The sequence below is a fragment of the Camelus ferus genome, chromosome 8, assembly GCF_009834535.1.
Source record: "Camelus ferus isolate YT-003-E chromosome 8, BCGSAC_Cfer_1.0, whole genome shotgun sequence".
NCBI lineage: Eukaryota > Metazoa > Chordata > Mammalia > Artiodactyla > Camelidae > Camelus > Camelus ferus.
The window spans coordinates 2,575,528-2,596,567 of record NC_045703.1 but is presented as its reverse complement, the minus strand read 5'-3'; positions in this window follow the sequence as shown (position 1 = coordinate 2,596,567).

The window sequence follows — 21,040 nt, the reverse complement described above, 5'->3', positions numbered from 1 at the left end:
CTAATTCAGTATTGGTGCTTTGAGGAAGAGAGTATGCAGGTAACACACTTGCCCTTTTGTATCTGCAGCCACAAACATCGATGTATATAGCCCATCTCTACTCTCTGTTGGGGCATTTTCTAACATTAAAATCCACCTGGCCACATATCAGATGGGCTGGAAGGAATGATGAGAAGCCATCTAGGCAGTTAGTCAGTCAGCAAACAGATGTATGTGTGCCACAGGGTGCACAGCCTGGTCCTAAACTGAAGCCTGTCTCCCTGCCCTGAGGTGTGCACAGCCACCACGGCAGACACATGAGGTTCAACTGGCACCGGCTTATGATTTTACTCATTCAGTAGATTGTTTGTGTCAAATGGACTAAACAAACATTTCAGCACCACATTACACAACTCTGCATGCATAGATATATATGTCTCTATCTATATGTGCTTATGTATAGATGGATATATAAAACTTGGCATCTCTTCCAGGAGATATGCCAAGATATATTCACAGCTTTATATACACATGTAATTCATGTGTTTCTGTGCATATGGCAGTCAGGGGAATATATCTAATCAGGAAAACATGTTTTATTCCAGATGTTTTTTATCATATTTTCTCACTATCACTAATAAAAAATCACCATAGTTGTCCTACTTGGACAGTTTGATTGGTCTTTAATCCCAAATCTCATTGAGAGAAGGATCACAAGACATTTTATGTTCTCCAGGATGAGACAAAAACATCGGCGTATCAGCCACTTGTGAGGTGTTATGGACAGAAAGTCCATCTTAACTCAAAGCATGCTATAAACCAGTCTGAGAGGCTTTGTTTTTGATGATTTGCACTTCTATCTTCTAGATTTACCTTCCAGTGTTCACCGCTGCCTCACTGTTCAATGCTATATCTTCTCTTGTCTTCTAATAAAGACTGAAAATCTCCTTGTCTTGTCCAACTTAGAAGCACATAGACTGAATTCTGGCCTTTCTCTGAATTCTTCTTCATTGCATCTTTTCACTCAGTGTTAAGAATCATCACCATCACACATGCCCAATGACTGTACACGTGACTCTTGTCTATCAACAATGTGGTCCCCCAATTCTGCTGTTTCTTCTACAAGTATCTCCAAAAGTCACCCATCCACTAAAAGCTTACTTCTAAATAAAGGTTTTCCCATAGTTGGATTTCTACCCTTCTATCCCTATACTTAGTGACTTCCCATTTTTATTCATTTATCCAAGAACAGTTTCAAGTGACTATAAAAATTAACTACCTTTGACGAGCTACTGCTTTAAAATTTTCCTCTAGCTCCCTGATTCTACTTTGAAGCCATCTGACTTGTTCGGGTTCATATCCAAGCTCTCACACCCGTTGGCCTGCTGCCCCTGCTCTCCAGCCTTATAAAAACATGTTTGTTCTCTGCACTTTGATCCACACTCCACCATGGACAGAGGCCCCAGCTCCTCCCATTCTTATTCTTGGTGCAGACAACCTCAGAAGTCCAGGTAGCCGGAATAAAGGTTTTCATTTGCCTTAAGTTCTCATTTAACACTTTTTATTTTCCGGTGATATTTACTTTGTCTTTAAATGATTCTTTTAAAGCACAGAACAAAAGTAAAAATTGAGAGCTAATCCCGTGAGGTTAGCAGCGTGGAGGAGGAGGACGCTCTCACTTCGCGCATGCTCCTACGGACAACTTGAAGGTACACGCTGGGCTGTAGGAAGTTTCTGTTTTATTACCTGTGTTGAAACACAACAGCTTATTAAACTACCCTGCTGATAAGTAACCTAAGTGCTGTGGTAAGAGAAGTTCGCTCTTTGAAGATCACTATAAAATCATGATCCCTATGAAGAAAGCAGATTTTTCTGATTCATTTTAGATTAAATGTGCTATTCTGATGTAATTCACAGTGACTAAGCAAAGTAGAGCTGAAAACTGTTGTTAAAGGGAACTGACTTGGGGGAGTAGGGGAGAGGGATAAATTAAGTATTTGGGATTAACTCATACACGTTACTATGTCTAAAATAGATAAACAACAAGGACCTACTGTATAGCACAGGGAACTGTATTCAATATCTTGTGATAACCTATAACAGAAGAGAATCTGAAAAAGAATATATATATATATATATAACTGAATCACCTTGCTGTACCCCTGAAACTAACACAACATTGTAAATCAACTATACTTGAATTTAAAAAAAAAAAGAAAGAAAAGGAATAGAAAAAAAAAAAAAAAAAGGAAACCGACTGAGAAACAGTTAATTAGATAGTCCATACAACAGGAACCAGCCCAGGCTAGTCTGGGGAAATTGAGTTCAGATTCTGCCTCCGATATTTCCTACTTCTGTAATCCTGGTTGGACAAGTGACTTCATCTCTGTTTCCCCAGTCCCCAATTCTTTATATGAAGAAGGGACAAAATAACTGAATATTGAATGTTACCATGTTTAAAGCATCTGTCAGAGTATCTGAACCAGAGAAGGCACCAAGTAAGCAGTGGCTTTTAAAGGAAATAGGCATGCTTGCAAATTTAAGGTAAGTGACTTTTTCTCCTTCTCTGAGAGTTTCTGATGACAGAGTGGGACTGAAGGCATTCAAACAGAAAAGAAGCAGGAAAATGCTTCTTGGAAACTGTGGCAAGGTCGACGTCAGCCGCCTGCTCTGAAGGGGAAGAGTGTCATCTGCCTCCCGGAGAAAAGCCACCCACAGGCGCTGGAGAGGCAGCCCCAGCCTCCAGAGCTGACTGACGGTGCTGCGCTGGAAATTAAGACCTTCTTTTAATTAATTTTAGCAATCTCAGTGGTTGTGATTGTATGTGACTGAGACCAAGACGAGTCAGTGCCAAAGCTGAGAGAAAAGTGATTGGGCCTGTAACCCCCAGCTCACCTCCAATACAGGACTGTCAAAATCTGAGGAACAGTCTGGCTCCACGTTAAGATGAGATTGGTTTGAGTTTAAGAGAACAATTCTATCAAGGACTGCATGTAAGAGAAGGGTAAAGATTCATCACTAACGAAAAAGATAATTATTAGGGAGAAAGATTTCAAACTTACCTAAGTGTTTACTTTAAGAAGTGGACATTGACATTTTATTATTAAATGCAGTGACTGGTGAATACCGTGAAAATCTCACCATTTGAAAAGATGTGAATTTGGATGACAAAGAATGACTGATCATGTTTTAATGCAGTGGTCTTCGTGAGAAAGCTACAGAAGATGCTGTATAAACCCTGAATGTTTAGGAAAAAGTTGCGTTAATGTATCCAATTCACTGTCTTCCTTTTTTGTGAGAAAGCTGAATTTGAACGTTAAATTGATTTAAAAAAAAAAAGCAGTTGTAACGGTCTAGAGTGATATTTTATAATACAAAAAGGGATGTCTGTTAAAATGTCTTGTATATAAAGTTCATCTATTGGGCATAAGTAACTATTTAACATATTGAAGGTTCCCTTTTTGGTCCTGTATTACTGTTTTATTCTGTCTTGTTTGCTACACAGTTGGGTCTATCGAGATTAGCTATGTCATATTTAAGCCCCCATTAAGATGCTGTTACCTGCTTTAGTCTGCAAACTTAAGACTTGCTTTGGCACAATTTTGCATAGGTTTTGTACATTAGTCTTTTTAGCACCAAATTGCTCCTTTGGGGTCCAGTGATTGATTGGTTTGTTTTTTATGATAGAAAGTTTCAAACAAATACAAAAACAGAGGGAATAGTAAAATGAACCTCCATGTACCCATTACTCAGCTTGGGATTTGGTCTCCCCAAATAGACAGAAACTTTTTTAAAAAAATCAAAATTACCTCCAAAGCATCAAATACAGTACTTTGTAGAAGGGGAAAAAAATGTGCTCAGTAAATGTCATAAACTGAAAATTTAGGAGGTAGTATAATATACCACTAAAAAATGTGGGCTCTAAAGTCAAGCAAAATTATTTCAAATTCTGACCCTACCATTGACTATCCACATAATCTTGGAAGTGGAGTGTTTATAAATGTTTAATAACTGGTTTTAGAGATGTGAGGGACCCTGATTTCCAGCATGTGCCCATTTCCCTGGTGTAAATGCTCCCAGCATGGTCCATTTCAAGTGACCACCATGAAATCACTGAATATGGGAGCTGGGAAAAGATAAACACAGTTGGCTCTCCCAAGCCAATACTAGCCAGCTCTGGATCTTGGGCAAATGGCAAAAAAAATTCTTTAATCCCCAGATTCATCCATTTTAAAATAGGAAAAAATAGTAGTACTTGCTTCAGTGATATTACTGAGAGGAGTAAACGAAGTACTGCATGCAAAGCTGTTACCGCAGCGCCTGGAACTTACAATGCTTGTTATGCATTCACATAATGTTAGCCTTTTCTATTATTAAGCAGCATGAAGGCCAAATGTCACCAAAGACTGGTTTTTTTAAAAATAATTCTTTTAAAAGAACTTTTAACCATCCCTATACATTTTTATTAAGTAGGGTTTCTGAGTGGTTATCTGCAATATTTCTAAACATTAAGGCAAAAAAGTAACGTAACACATGGAAACACCCAGAGAGTGAATAGGACTATATTCAGCATATTGGCATTAAAAATGAATTCAACCACAATAGTTCATGGTTAAAGGGGATTTAAATCTCAGGGCAAAGCCACATTTCACTGATTTCTATGTCATCAGCAATACTGCCTTTGATGCACTATGATTATTTTTCCTTCTCTTTCTTTGCTCTCAGCCAAAGCCCGAACATGGCAGGACTGGGGATACAACCAAAAGCACAACAGTTTGTCCCATTTTGAAACCTAAAACTGTCTATGATCCTTATAACCGAAAAGGACAATTCTGATGGTTTCAAGATGTATTTGAGTGGATGTTTTAAGGAGACAAAATTGACTATGTTGTAAATCCGTAAGGCTGTAAAATTGGCATTTGTTAATTGTGTTTTAAAACACTTTCTCTAAAGGTGATGATTTTAAGTCCTTGCTATTTATTGGAAGCATCACTCCCATCGTGGTTTATTCTCACCCAGCTCTGAATCTCGGTCTTAAAACTTCCCCTCCCTTTGCCCTGCTTCACGCCTCACATAGAAGTCCTCTTCTCAAAAACTCGGAGAGAATGAGCTCAGCAATGACCCAGGCACAGGCCTTGAGCCCCGTTCTCAACCCAGATCTCCAACCTGGCGTGCAGAGGAGGGAATCATACGTCCAACATGCTGTGCCGCGTGCTTTTATTAGCTGTACTGCAGAGGAGAGTCTAAAACCAAGACAATTTCTCTTTATTTACTGATGGCACAATGTCAGTAGCTTCATCAATAGATACGGTCTAGAGAGAATGATGCCAACACCTCACCCAGGAGACTAAAGTTTTAGAAGAGAACCGCATTTTGTGAATTAGGAGGGAAACTTATCAAATGAAGGTTAATCCTGACACATAGCCCAGCGTTTAGAGGTAGGAGGAGAGAACATCTTAAAATGCAACTCTCTTATATGTTTCCAAGACTCTTCAGGCAATAAAATAATACCTTGTGAAAAAGGGATTTCCTTTGGTCCCCTCGAGGAAAAAAAATAATCCTTTCTGAAAATAGTTTCTCTAACCATGGATGGTGTACTTTATGAAGACTTAACCTACATAACAACATTCTCAACTTGTTCCATACAGAAAAAGTTCACCAGAGAAAGAATAAAGCTCAAGTTCAGCAGCGTAAGAAACCCACACCTCAAGGGGACACTGGCAAGGTGCCCTTTCTCTGAAAAGTACAGTCTTGGTGCCACTTTTTGTCACCTCCTCCTTCACCATCTCCCCAGATCCCCTCCCAATCCAACCGCAGAAGTCCGTGTAGGACTTTTCTAGGATGCCTCCAATGACGGTTTGAAGAAACAATTTGTGCTACTTGCTTTTGTTATTTCAGTTCTCTCTCTGTTGTCAAGAAAGCAAATGCATCCATCACTTTTATTACCACACAAAGCCAGCTAGGTTTCTCTGAAGCCATACAACCACCATTTAGCATTTCTAAAGTCAGGTCTGAAAATCTGGCACCCAAATATCAATATTTGAACATTGCATTTCCAGACTAGACATAAATCATCCCTAGCCATGCTCAGCAGTGAGCTAAGTCTTGGACTGCCTTTTTGGCAAGGAGAGAACATTGTCAGGGCACCTCCACCCCACCCTAATTTCGCTCTGTGCAGAGACAGATCCTCATCTGAAAGCACCTTGTAGACCAGAGGGTGTGTGGCTTGCTAGTTGCTGAAATGCACATTCCCGCACAGAGAGACAAAGGAGCTGGGTTTTACTCCCAAGCCCTTTGCTACTTAAATAAAGTTATTGGCTGCCTAATGAATGTTAGCTGCAGTACTCCCTGTGGTCAGCGGGGCTCTTGTTTAATGAATTGCTTAATGTGCTTGATTACTGTTACAATGTTGAATGAGGAAAAGGCAAGAGAGATTTGAAAGATTCACTGGAGGATATGATGAAAATGAATTGGATCAATAGGAACTTTTTGCTCATCTCTGAGCAGCACATTATGGATTGTATTGTTAGAGTTGGGGGATAATGCAACTTTGTGGCTTGTTGTCTTTTTATAATTCACAAATATAAATCTCCTTCGACAGTGAGTTTTAGGGCTGGCCTTCGCAGAGTTATAAATGATCCCCAGACTCTAGCCCTGGTTACTTACACGGACAGATAAATTAATTAGGAAAACTTTTATGCCAATTACTTTATGCCCTTGGCTTTCATATGTTTCTGAAGAGCAGCAGCTAATTAAAGATATGATTCATAATTACTGGTCGATCGAGTAGTTGAGTAATGGAATCAGGAACTGTTCCAAAGAAAATTATCCATCACATAATTACTAATTGTTACATAATACATAAGAACATAGAATTCAAATAAAAAATTACTCATTTTGAAAGGTTCATTCTGTTTTTTTTTTTAATTTAATGATTATAAACATGAAATGAGTTCTTGCAATGTTGAATGATATAGTAGTTTGGGTTTGGGGTTTTCATGGGTTTTGTTTTGTTTTGTTTTGCTTTTTTTAAGTAAACACTTCTAACAGAATGAATTCAAAAAACAAAAGGTCCATATAACGTCAAGGTTTAGTAATTAATGAGTTCTTTCTCTTTCTTATGAATAGTTCAAACTAGTGGAGGTAAGCAAGAGTCCAAATGCATTTCCCTTTTTTCCAACCCCACCCTTGGGATTTGCTGAAGTCCAGTGGGCCCAAATGGGAGGGGCTTGGAGGGACCACCCATTGGCATGTATTGGATTAAGAAAGTTCCCAGGCTCCAAATGCCCAAGAATGTTAATACTCGGAGAATACTGAAATCTCCCCAAAGGAGACAGTTGTCAAAGGTTGTGTAGATCCCAGCTCCATCCTAGCTTAGGGTAATTATGGGTCTTTGTCTGAGGGGAACACAGGACTAGAAAGGTGGGGCTAATCTCACACAGAGGAGAGCTTTGTGAGGCAGGAGTGAGGAGAGGCCCCCAGCAGTGAGCTCTGGCTGACACCAGGTGGAGTGGAGGCCTCCCTCCCATCTGTGAGCTTCACCAACAAGCAGCTCCTGATGGATGCAAACCCACCTTCCATACACCCTGAGTGGCTGCCTCCATAATCCTTTTTCCCTCCTGTCTATCCTCAAGACTTCCCTGCCCTCCTCCCTCTTCCTTCCTAATCCCTGACTCCAGCTCTGGTGAAAATCCGCAGTGGCGGATTTAGTGACAGAACAGAAATGGACCACAGAAGACCAGAGAAATAGTCGATCGAGGCTGCAGACCATGTCTCTCCTCTAGAGCTCAGTCAGTTTCAGCCTTGCTGAAGAAGCCCTTGTCCGAGTCCCATCTCCTTCCCCAAAGCCCCTGCCTGGATTAAATACCTAAGCACAAAGAAGGAGATGCTGTGTTTTCATCCAATGGTGAAAACGTTACTGCCAAGTCCTGAGCAGGGAGGGTCCTGGAGAGAAAGACAAGAGGTGGAGCCGCCAGCATCAAATCTCGACTAGTCTCCCAGAGCGCTGATGTGAAAAGTGCACTGACAGGGGGCTTCCAGGATTCAGGTGAAAAACAGGAGACAGACCAAGTTCCTGGCTGCCATGGACTTCAGGTAGGACGAGTGCACTGGTGAGATAGAACTAAATACGTCTGAAGGGCCTTCCTTGTAGCATTGAAGGCTCCTTGACAAAGGATGGTTTTAATTTTCATTTGAATGTTGGAAAAACATGGACCAAAGCCTGGAGGCAGGTCAAGAACCGCATTAAGAGCCACAGACGGCTTAGGCTGGGGGCTGCCTAGGGAAAAGGGAGCAGATAAACACAAATGCAGACAGCGAGCAGAAGGGAAGGCCCCCGTCTGAAAGCATGAAGAGCCAGAAGCATGCACAGCGCCAGCGAGGTTTAGAGGAGACCCGCCGGCCAGCCCAGCTGTGAGAGAGAGCTGTCAGCTGATCCAGGAGGCAGGCAACGAAGGTGCCCTCGGGCTGGGCCCACATGGAGGGAAGTGGATGCAGACAGGAGGGTGAGTAAATACTCACTGTGGGAATGCTGGTGTGTATTTCCACAGAGAGGCACGTGCATGTAGCAGGAACACCATCTTTAATTCGAAGGAGTTCCTGTGTTTTCTTCCCATCGGTCCTGTTTGTACCCTGAGCAGGTAAGAGCTCTTCAGTAGCTGGAGGCACAAACCTCAGGGCCATTTAACTAAAATCCCCTCCAGGGAGGAGGGGCAGGGCTACTTAGGGAGCAATTACTGCATCCCGAGGGCTACTGTTTCCCTCCTGAAGAGAGGCAGCCCTCTGTTTTGAGATGCGAGATTTGACTGAGTGGCTTCGGCCCTCTTTGTGTCAGTTTCAAAGCATCATGCCTTGGCAAGAACAGCAAGAATCAAGTGCAAAAGAAGAAGAGAAAGAGAGAGAGAGAGAGAAAAAAAGATCTCAGACACACCACCTGCTGGGCTTTCCCAATTTAACAAACTTATGTGAGGTCTGGAGAGAGCAAATGGGTGCTTTTTGGATGTCAGATCAGGCCTTTATTCACTTGGCAGTGGCAGCAGTTTCCCAAAGCTGTTCTCGTCCTAGCTTCACCCCGGGGAACCTGACAGGCACCTGCGTGGCCCATTAAGGCAAATGTAATCAAATCCATCCAGGCGCTGATACAGTTTTTTAGGAACGGAACGATAAAGCTGGTGTCTTCTGCTCTTGGACAACGCCTCAGCAGGCTGTTGGTTTAGAAAACATAGTTTCACCAACGTTAGAAACAGTTTCCTTCACTTCCATGTGGGACCCAAAACACCAGGGTGCCCACCTCCAGACTAAGCCATTTGAAAGAATGATAAAGTGAGTCTGACTAAAATCACTGTCTCAATTCTCTTAAAACGCGAGTTCTATGAGCTGGAAGGAAAGAACCTCAGAAAGTCTCTTGACTTGGCTCCCCCTACCCTCGACCTTCCTGCCTGGTGAAAGTATAGACTATTAAGATGGATGTGTAACTGGTAGACAGACTTAATTAGTATTCCCTCTACTCCACTCCATGTAAATGAGAGGAGTTGTTCCCAGATTGCGCTCTCTGAAGGAACAGATCCCCAGCTCACCAGTGACACGCACTCAAATAGTGCACATGTGCGAGGCTAAACGCTGAGTGGGAAGGGCCAATCTGCTGCCAGGATGCATGCCCAGCGCTGTCTTGGTTTCCATCTCCCAAGACCTCCGTTCTCCCACCCAGCTCAGCTCAAGCCCCTCTATGGAGCTGGTGCTCAACAGAACAGGAGAAGAAAAACAGGTTCCAGTTTGCATTATAAAAGGGAGGAAAGCCAGGGGCATCCCTGAAAGCACAGACCTGGACCTGGACATGACCAGTTTTCTCTCTTCACCTTTCACGGTGAGTCAGCCTCTCATCAGCCTTCGAGCTTTTGACCTTTGTCCTTTGACCCAGGCCAGGTGCCGAGTGCCAGTTTTATATTCACCTCTCTGGCATTTTCAAATCTCTGTGAAAGAAGGCAGCCACTTTAAACAGGAAATATTCCCTGATTGTTTTAAGGATGATTTCTCCAAGAAAAATTATGTTAAGTTGAGGCTTGGCAAAATCTTGTTCTATGCAATTTTTTTTTAATTGGCATTCTTTTCTGATGGGCACTGAGCATTCCAACAGCATTTCTAAGGCTCCTGATGGAGGCCTCTCTGTTAGGAGTGTAATATTACATGATTTTGTGCCAAAGAGGCAAATCCCGGGGGAAGCCAACTTGACAATGTCATTCAGGTGTGGCTCTTTGAGACATGTCACCAAGGGCCTGACCCTAGAGCTGAAACGCAGAAACTCCACGGTTTTGTCCCTCTCTGCACCCATCTTGCTGTGTGATCTGAAGATAGTTATTTCACCCTTTCTATTGCCGTATGCTCAAAAGCAAAAAATGTTCCAGTATTTATTGGAATTACTGTTTAGCACACTCTTCTTTAAATAGTTTTCTGACTCAGAAAGTCTTGTGTGGATTGTTATTTTGAGTCAGAGTCTCCCAATGTGGAAACTCCCTAGGACTGCATTAGGCTCTTTGGAGGAATTAACTAACTCAGTCCTGCCGTGTAGCGTCTAGTAACTACTTTTGTACAATAAATAAATGCATCACAAAAGTTGAGTAGATCTGACTGTTAAGCAGAAGAGTCATTTTTTCCTCTGGCCATGGAACCTGCGAGACCTCTGATCTTGGCCACAGGCCAGTCTAGGGCATGGTCACGAAAGTATGAGAGAGTTGCAAAGAATTAAGAGAACTTCAGGATGTAGAAGCTGGTACCTGCCTGACTCTGAATTCTCTAAATTAATCTTGGATTCTCTGAATCCTCTCCATTTTAATTGCAGAAGCAAGGTGCATATGGTATCAAAGGGCAATTTTTTTTTTCCTTCAATATCACTTTTCAGCAAGAAAAATGTTTGTCTTTCAATGGTTCCCTTTTAAAATGCTAACCTTTCTGGAATCTCAAACTTGACTGAGAAGAAAAGCTCAACTTTCACAGAACATTGCAAAGTCTCCCTTTTGCAAGCACTGAGAGTGTTCTATCAGAGAATATACTCGGGCTTCAAATATCACCTCTATGCTGACAATGTCCAAATGTGTGTCTCCAATGTAGACGTCTCCCCTGAACTCCAGACTCACATATCCAACAGCATATTCAACATCTTCTCTTCGATTTCTATGAACATTCCAAATTTAAGGTCTAATTAAAACGAAATTCCTGATCTTATCCCTTCCTACCAGCCCGTTCTGCCCACCACTTTTCCCATCTCAGTAAATAGAAAAATCTAGCTGTCGAGTGAACTCAAAACCCTGGAGCCGTCCTTGACTTGCCTGTTTCTCTCACACTTTACATCCAATCATCAGTGCACCCTTTTGGCTCAACTTTCAATACATATCAGAAATCCAACCACTTCTCTACCTCCACTGGTGTCACCTGATCTAGCCACCATTACTTCTCACCTCATAATCACAAGACCCTCCTAACAAATCTCCCTCCTTGCCCTCTTGACTCCCAAAAATCTATTTTCTCAACACAGCAGCCAGAAAGTTCCTATTAAACCTTAAGTCATGTATTACTCCTCTATTAAGTCTTCCAATGGCCTTCTGTTCTCTCTGACAATAAGTCAACATTCTCATGATGCCTACAAGGCACCAAAACTCACTACCCAACCTCTTTCTGATCACATTCCCTCCCACCCTCTCACCCTCCCTCCCTGTCTTCATCCTTCCCTGCTCTCTGTACACACAGTCCCTCCTCAGAGCCTTTGCACAATGGCTGTACCATCTACTTGCAATAGTAGCCACAAGTCTTGCTTCCTAGTAGCCACAAGTCTTGCTTCCTCACCTCTTTAAAATCTTTGCTCAAATAGCACCTCTTCAGTGAAGCCTACACTGACTGACCCATCTAAACTGCAGCTCCGACACTGTCACTGCCCACCCAATCATCCTTACTCTGAAGTATTTATTTTCCCTAATACTTTTCACCTCCCCCAAAGCTATAGATGCTTCTTTATTACAAACTACCTCTTCCTCATCGTTAGAAAGTGAGTTTCCCTGGGGACAAAAATTCCTAGCTTTTTGTCTTTATGTCAAGACTTTAATCTCTATTTTCACTGATGTAACCACAGAACCCAGCACAACACCTAGCACATGAAAGTTTCTCCATATATATTTGGTGAAGAAAAGAATGTCTTTTTCTTTTGAAATAATTTGCTTAGCAATGAAAATACTGATACCTGATTTCTCTGTGCAATACTAATTGTCACAGAAAGTAATTAAATTAGTTTGAACCCACTAACTGATACTGTTATTATTAATATAACACTAACATTTTTCTTTTTCTTGTCTTTCATTAAGCATTATAAACCTCCCAATTGATATGCATCAATGGAGAAGGAGGAGGTGAGAGTCAGAAGATTAAGATTACAATTTTAAGACTATACTTAAAACTAGGATTTTCTAAAAAATAAAATGTTATCTGGTCTTTCTTTATTATCTAGATAAATATTAATACGGAAGAAGTGTTGTGGTGTTAAAAAAATAACTTGTTCTCAGGGATCTGTTATTAATAGCAGCTGTTCTTGAGGAGTTCAGTACGAATGTGAACAGCAAATAACATTTCGTCATAATGGTGAATGTTGGACTATTAAGAAGCAGTAAATAGTAATGTGTGTTTCCTTCAAAAAACCAACTAGAAGAGGGATCCTGAATACAAACAGATAAGGATCAACATTGCAGCTTTATTGTTGGTAAAAAATGTAGTGGGAACTATGGCTTAACCTGTTGCTAAGATCAGACGTCCTTCCACTGGTGTTACCCTCACCCGCCTTGGTCTGAACCTGGGACCATCCACTGAAGAAAGAGCTTGGATCTGCTGAGTAGATGTTTTTACCAGGCCAACTAAAAAGGAAAACACTGCTGAGTGCCAATAAGAGGGAAAGAGGAAAGAGAGACCTGGAGCTGCAGAGGTGCCCCTAGAAGGCAAGTCTGGACCTGAACAAAGTGTGCTTATCACACGGGGGCAGAAAGAGCAGAAACACTGGTGTGGGGGCAGGCGGATTCCAAGGAGACAAGAAGGAAAGGCCAAGTCAGACACACCCAGGTCCTCCTCCCAACCTGTAGATCAAGAAAGGACTCCTCTGTTGCTGGGTAGACGTTTGTAAGAGGAAAGAGGAAAAGCAGGAAGCCCTCTTCTCAGTAACCTGGGATCACTGGAAAATTGTTCCGCCTACAGTGAGCGGTAATAGAAAAAAAGACAATGTAATTTTGTATACTCTGATTTCTTATCTCTCTTAAAGCAGGGGACACTGGACTGGCTGCAGAATCTGACTTAAGATCCATGATTCCAAACAATGTTTTCTACCCGCCTCGCTTACACGTGCATATACACACAACCCTCCTTCAGACTTGAAGTAGCATATGTTTCCATCACCATCTCTACCAGCAAACCAATCCCCCTGAACCATCTTTCTGCTTTTCCTGCCTGCTTCAAGAAACCTTACATTCTGGGAGTTTCAGATGAAATATCACAACATTTGTTGTCATTGTAAAAGATCATTTAATATTCCGTGGGCACATGCCATATGTTTTGAAGGAAGATGATAAGCACTGTTTTGTCACTTTTTCTTGGCAAAATGCAAAATGAAGTGAAAACAAAGACACTTTCCATACATGAAGCTTTAAGAAAATATTGGGGGAAATATTGCAAACCGAGTTACAATGCACCGCTTCTGAATTTTATTGGTTAGAAAGAAGTGCACAATTAGTTCTCCCACCACTTTACAGGAGAGATATTCACACAGAGCCTCAGCCACAGGACACTACATCTCAGGGATATACACGGGGTCTGCTCAGTGAATGAAAGGGGATCTGTTTTTCCAACCTAAGATGAATTCAGCACCCAATTATTTGCCTAAATAAAAGCAGCAACCTCCCTAGACTTACAACAGGGAGTGAACTGTAACAATGTGACACACAGGCTAGTGCCCAGCGGTGGGATTAAGGTTTACACCATAGAATTAAATGCTTTAAAATAGCACAGTTAATATCTGGGGGAATAATAAAGGCAAACACCAAGTAATATATAATCACAGTATCATGGTGAATAGAAAATCAATGGGAAAACTAGGTAAGCATTCTCCAGTAGCCTGTTTACACTGCGGCAATCGTGCACGGAACAATGAAATGTACAGACATTGATTTAAATGTTCTGGCCACTCCCTACCAAAAAAAAAATCATATAACTGGAATTAAAAAAATGTTAATTAAAACATTTTGGAAATGGGAGGTACTGCCTGCTGTAAGTGCCCTAAACGATGGTACAACTGTACGGATCTCTAATGTGAAGGCAGTAACATGCCAGTGCTGTCAATCAAATAGAACCCCTTTTAAAGGGGTAAGACCAACTTTGGCTCAGTTAAGTTATTAATCCCTAAAATATTCGTTTGGTTACAAACTGTACTCTTAAGTAAAGAATATTAAACATTCAGTTCTGAGCATATGCGCCCTTCGCTCTGAAGCACCCTCAGGGTGCAACAACTTCAAGAAGAACAACACCCAGAAAGAGTATTTTAGGCCTTCGTGGTTGATGTTGAACCACAGTTTTCCCCACAAAGTGGATCAATGTATGACTTCGGAGAAAGGAGATGCTTTGCCTTGGCTTTTACAGCCATAAAATGGGCTTAGATGCAAGGAAATTTCCATCTCAGTCTGAACTTGTCCAGAACTCATAAGAGATTATTCCTGAAATGAGAATATTGTCAGGAGACCAGTATGGAGGAAAGATTATCTTGAAACAAGTACCCAAGAGCAGAAGGTTAGTTAGGAGTACGGTTCCCAGTGCACAGAGCACAGTGGCTGCCCTGAAGAGCCACACTGTCTCCTCTGGGCACAGACTGTGCGGCGGGTCTTGGAGGAAACCATGTTTGTCATGCCGAGTGTAATTTTAGAAGCATCCACTCTGTAGCTCCTGGATATGTCTTCCATCTCTCTGGGGAGTATAATTAGCCAAAAGTCTGATGTCAAGGGGGAAATAAAAACAATTAAAAAGACAAATGTATTTAAACAATACAAAAATAATCACTTGCTTTCATTTTTCTAAATACCAAACTAAGATTGGCAGATCTGAAGATACCCAGACATAGAGATTTTTAATTTTATCTCCCATAATTTGAGAACCTTAATAAAGAGCCTGGAAAAGGCATCCTCGCAAAATGGATTTTTTTCTACCATGTGTCTTCCCCTGGCTGTCCTGGCCAGAGCTGACTTCTTACAATTTGCTTTGCCAGACATAACAGAGACAGCACAGTCACTGTGATTAGCATCGCGTGAGGAATAAACAGTCTGTGGCTGAAGCAGTGGGCTCTAAATAGCTTCCTAACCTAGGTTTGACCAAGACATGTAATATATCCAGAAATTTGCTCAATTACATATGTAGTTATTTTCTCCCACACTCATCATGTCCTTTGCAGTTTCCAAACATATATGTCTAAATAATACCGACTGTAATTTAGTGCAGTATAGGTTGGAGCATATTGTGTCTGGGGTAACGCATCTCACTGAATTTTTTATAATGAGTTGGAAAGATAGGCCTATTCCTTTTTTTTCCCCATTAAATTTTAGAAATTGAGGGGGAAAAAAAGTATTAAATATCTATAAGATATAGCTATAATGTATTCAGCTATAGATATTCTGAAATCACAAAAAAAAACATATTTTTGTGCTATATTTAATAGTATTTAAGGATATTCATACATATAAGCATATATAGAATATGTAAGTGTCAATTCAAGTCACTCTTTTGAGAAATGGATCAAGCCTAAAGAGCATTTTTATGTGCTTAAATTTGCATGTTTCTAGTTTTTTAAGCAATATTTTAAAATCCACGTAGTTAAAGAGTTCCTTATCAACTATTAGCTGATCTGAGAAATGTTTATACTGGAAGAATCTAAAGAGACACTCCAGGAAATGTGCCTGTTTGCTAGTTTAATGGGGGCATCTCCATTCAGTTACAACCTAATGCATGCCTCCCGATTACACCCCAATTATATTTGCATCATTTGCAAAGAGTGAATGCTGATCAAAACTACTGTAATGCTGATAATACATCTAGTTTGGAGTTTTGATTTCAAGAAACATTTGGGATTTACTTTTTAAATCAGTAAAAGACATTATGACAAAAACTGGACTTCAAAACATTGGATAAGAAACACATTGTGTACCAGAAACTAAATGAGTTAGCAATCTTAAATTTTTAGAAATATTTGATTCACATATTAAAATAATCTGACATTTCAGTAAAGAACTAGAACAAGTTGAAATTAAAGAGACAAACCATAAATTACTGGGCATTCTTTTCTGAAGTATGCTTTATCTCAAATGTCTTGTGGAAAAACGCACCAAAAATTTATCTTCAACCCACAAAGAGTTTTTTTTTTTTTTTTTTTTTTTTTTTTGGCAGGGGAAAATGGGCAAGCTTGGAGAATCATCCAAAGGTATGCAATTTCCTTGTCATGCTTCAAATGATTTCCAAATATCCGTCGTTTAAATTCAAAATGATAATTTCATGAAAACTTGCCATAAATTTTGAGTATATCCCAAATAGTCTTTGAAACTCTCCACCACCAGTCTCCACCTTTATCTCACAAAGCTCAAACCTTTAGATTAACATGGAAGTTCTGAGTCCTTTAGTCTGGGGTGTTGGTAATTCAATTGGGAACCTAAAAAGACAACGTGATTCTTTTATTAAGTATCTTATTGCTTCTTATAAACAAGTTAAATATGTTTCTTTCTTACCTTTTGAAGACATTTTTAATCCTGATAATAGGTAATAACCTATAATCTGTAATGTATAATTGCTGTTGCTACCGAGGAGTCTAGTTTATCACCCAGAAGCAATTCTCACAGTGGCAGAATTGGTTCAGTCCAGGTGATGGTGCTTTAAGCTCTTCAGGGAGGAGATGTCACATAAGTTTAAAATATTGGTGTTATCATTTTAAATGCAATTATTCTTATTAGCTGGGTAAAAAAAGCCCTGGGAGGAGAAGAGCTTTGGAGTTCAAGGCTGCTGGAGTTCAAGGCTGAGTCAGGAGAGTTGGCTCAAGCTCTAGCTGTGTCTTCCGTGAGCTGAATTACCCTCAGTAAAATCACACAACTTCCTTTGGCCTCAATTTCCTTTTTTTTTTTTTTTTTTTTTCTTTTTTTAAATGAGAGAGCTGGATTAGAGCTGGGATGTCAGCAAACATTTTCTGTAAAGGACCAAAGAGTAAGTATTTTTTTTAGGTTTCACAGGTCAGATATGACTTGGCACATGTTCTTCTTTGCTTTTTTCCCCCAAAACTATTCCCCTAATTTTTTTCTAAAAATTATCCTTAGCTCTCAGGCCATACAGAAACAGGTGGCAGGCTGGTTTTGGCCTGTGAGCCATTGTTTGCTGCTCCCTGGATTAGAGGATAACTAATGTTTCTCATAGAGCCAAAATTTAATGATGCTGTGAGTAACCATGACTTCAAATCACTCTTCCATAGAACAGGCCCAAACATTAATACCAGGAAATCCTGGTAACCAAAAAAAAAGAGACTGTCGATATCTCAAAAATGTTTCAAACTCTTAAATTACCACAGAACTTTCAATGAAGCCAGTATTTGTCAATCCTTACCTTCCAGATAATTATACAGCTACATCGAGAAGGTGTTCTTTATTCCACATGGGTGATTTCCTGTCCTGAGGGATAAAGATTGTTTGCACAGAAACACAATAACAAGATGAAAGCAATCCATGTGTCAAACGTAGCTTGCAAGAATGACTTACCAGTATATCAATAGTCCATGACATCACCGTCGGCAGCATCCAAAACAAATGCCCAGGGTAGCTTCTGATCTGCAGTAACGTGGGTGGATCGCTGATCACTAACAGCTATACTGATCCTTGGAGCAAAGGTATATTTAAAAAATGATACAAATGAACTTATTTACCAAACAGAAAGAGACTTACAGACATAGAAAACAAACTTTGGTTACCAAAGGGGAAGAACGGGAGGGATAAATTGGGAGTTCAGGCTTTGCAGATACACACTACTATATATAAAATAGGTAAACAAGATCCTACTGTATAGCACAGGGAACTATATTCAATATCTTGTAATAACCTATGATGAAAAAGAATCTGAAAAAGAATATGTATATACATATAACTGCATCACAGCACAGAAACTAACACAACATTGTAAATCAACTATATTTCAATTTGCAAAAAAATTCTGTATACTTATTCTAATATTTTTAAGAGCTGAAAAGAAAACTATCACTTACGAGCAACTTCTATGTGTCAATCCCTTCAAATATATTAATAGTGATAATAACAAATACTCATAAAGCCTTCCTGTGAATCAGACATCACTACAAACACCTTACATGCACTAACTCCTTGAAACCTAAGAACTACCCTATGCGTTAGGTGCAGTTGACCCTTGAACAACAAGGATTTGAACTGCTCGGGTTCATTTACACTTGGATTTTTTTTCCAATAGTAAGTACTACAGTATTGCACGATCTGAGGTTGGTTGAATCCGTGGAATTGGAACCATGTATATATAGGGGGCTGACTGCAAACTTACAGCTGGATTTTTGACTGTGCAGCGGGTGGGAGGTTGGCTCCCCTAATTCTGCCACCATTGGTCAAGGGTCCACCATACTATTATTAGTTCTATGAAGTAAATATCATCATCACTGGTATTTTTACAAGTGAGGAAACAAATACCTAGGGGATTTAAAGCATACAAAGCCAGAGTCAGCTCCAGCCACCTCAAATTTCCCTTCTGGTTTTTTTTTTCCTTTATTATTATTTTTTTGAATGAAAGTGGTGATAACACACGTGCATGCACATGTAATTCCTAAACACAGATTAGAGCTGGAATCTGAGTCCGTCTAAGTCCAAAGCCAAGGTGCTGGCTATCTCCATCACACCAAGGGAAGGAGAACAGTCCAAATCCCGGGATTACATGCATCACAGGTTCTCCTGACACACAGGTTCTATGTGATTCCCAAGGTGGTGCCATATTCTCAGTCTGGACTGAAACACTACCCAACGTGAATCATAGACATCTGGACCTGTCAAGAACCTCGCACCTCATTTTAACCAGGAGAAAGGATAACCATGCTTTAGAACTTGAGATTAAACGGGAAGAGCTGTTTCAAAATGCATGCCCTTCTCTGAAATGCTTTGGTGGGTCAGAAAAGCTACCGTGGCAGCTCTGTGTCTCATTTGAAAACAAGACTTAACCCAGGTCCTCAGTTAACCCAGGTCCTCGGAGCATCTATTTCTTGTGTGCAAGTACTGAGGACTGAGAGCAACCTTTCACTCCAAGTATTGAGCTTAAAGACTTTAGAGACTGAGCTTTATTCTCAGGGTCTGACTTAAAGCTTGATTCCCCTTGAGTGTGTAAAATAAAACCGATTACAGAAACTACAGATATTGTGGGGAAAGGACTGGGCTTTAGACCCAGTCAGATTGCGGGTTAAAGCTCAGCTCCATCTCACGCCATCCTCATGCTCAGACACGTGACTTGGCCTCCCCGACGCTGGGCGTCCTCACCTGCAAAGCAGACACACGTTTACGCCTGCTCTGTAGGGTTGGCCTAGGGTTGGAGAGCATGTAGGCAGAGTCCCTACACATAACAGGTGTTTAATAAAAGATGGCTCTTATTGTGAGATGTATTTGGGTTTGACATATGAAAATGGCTTAATATTTGTGTAATGCGACCAACCCTCCTTACATAATTGTCACAACCTCATAATTATCCACAAATGACTTTTCAATTCCCCAAATAGATAAGTCATGGCACAATGTAACTTTAGATCAGAAAGATCTATTATCTAAAGGTAAAAATGCCAACAATTGTGGTTTTTTTCTTATCTAAATGTATACTGTTCACATACCCTGGCACGCAATACCCATCTCCAGACCAAAAAGAAACAAAACCACCGTGCAGTGCCAGGGTGTGGCAAAGTGATGGCTTCGCTGGCTAGAGACATGTTTATCTGGAAACTTAACTACTTTGGAATATGACTAAAACTATCAGAAAAATCATCTGGAAGAAGGTATAATAACAGAAAATAACTGTCTATGCAAATCGAGTCATCGTTTGGAAGAACCATAACTAGAGGTGTTACCAGTATCAAACCAGAGTCTGCTGCTCTGAACATGCTCTTCTGCTCCCAAATATTGTTCACCCTGCTGCACTGACCAGTGGAACACAAAGCTAAATCATGCGTAATCCGAGTACAGTTTTACTAAGACATTATGATACAACTCTCCCCTTGCCCTTTCATTTATTTATTTTTCTGATTTGAAATATTTTTAAACTATAGAACATTTGCAAGTATATACAAAATATAAACATCTTCTTCTGAGCCATTTGAGAGTAAGCTTACCAACATGATTATTCCCCATCACTTCTGAATATTTTAGTACATAATTACTACAAAGACATTCTCCTATATAACTTCCAGAAAATCATCAAAATCAGGAAATTACTTTGACATATTATCATCATCAAATCCACAGATTCCACTTGAGTTTCGCCAGTTGTTCCCATGACGTCTCCAGTAGCAGAAAGATCTCCACCATTATGCATTCCGTTAGCTGAAACATCTCTTTAGTCTCCTTCATTCTCAGACAGTTCCTTATGTCTTCCTTGATTTGCCTGACCTTGGCACTTGTAAATAATACAGACCAGTTCCTAGAATGTCCACTAAGTTAGGTTTGTCTAATATTTCTTTCTAAATACATTGATTTTTTTAAATGTATGGCTTAAATGTTCCAGAAGGTAAGCTCTATTGCTATTTCTTCTTTTTGCATCTTACTAAGTGGTGCATGATTTTGAGCTGCTCCATTATTGATGTTATCTGTGATCATGTGATGAAGGTAGAGTTGGCCACATTTCTTCACTGTAAAGCTTCTCTTTGTAATTAGTAAGCATTTAGGGGGAGATATTCTGAGATAAGGAAAACATTTCATTCTTTACCAAACTTTTACCCACTTATATTTTTATCCATTGATGTTTAACAAACGGT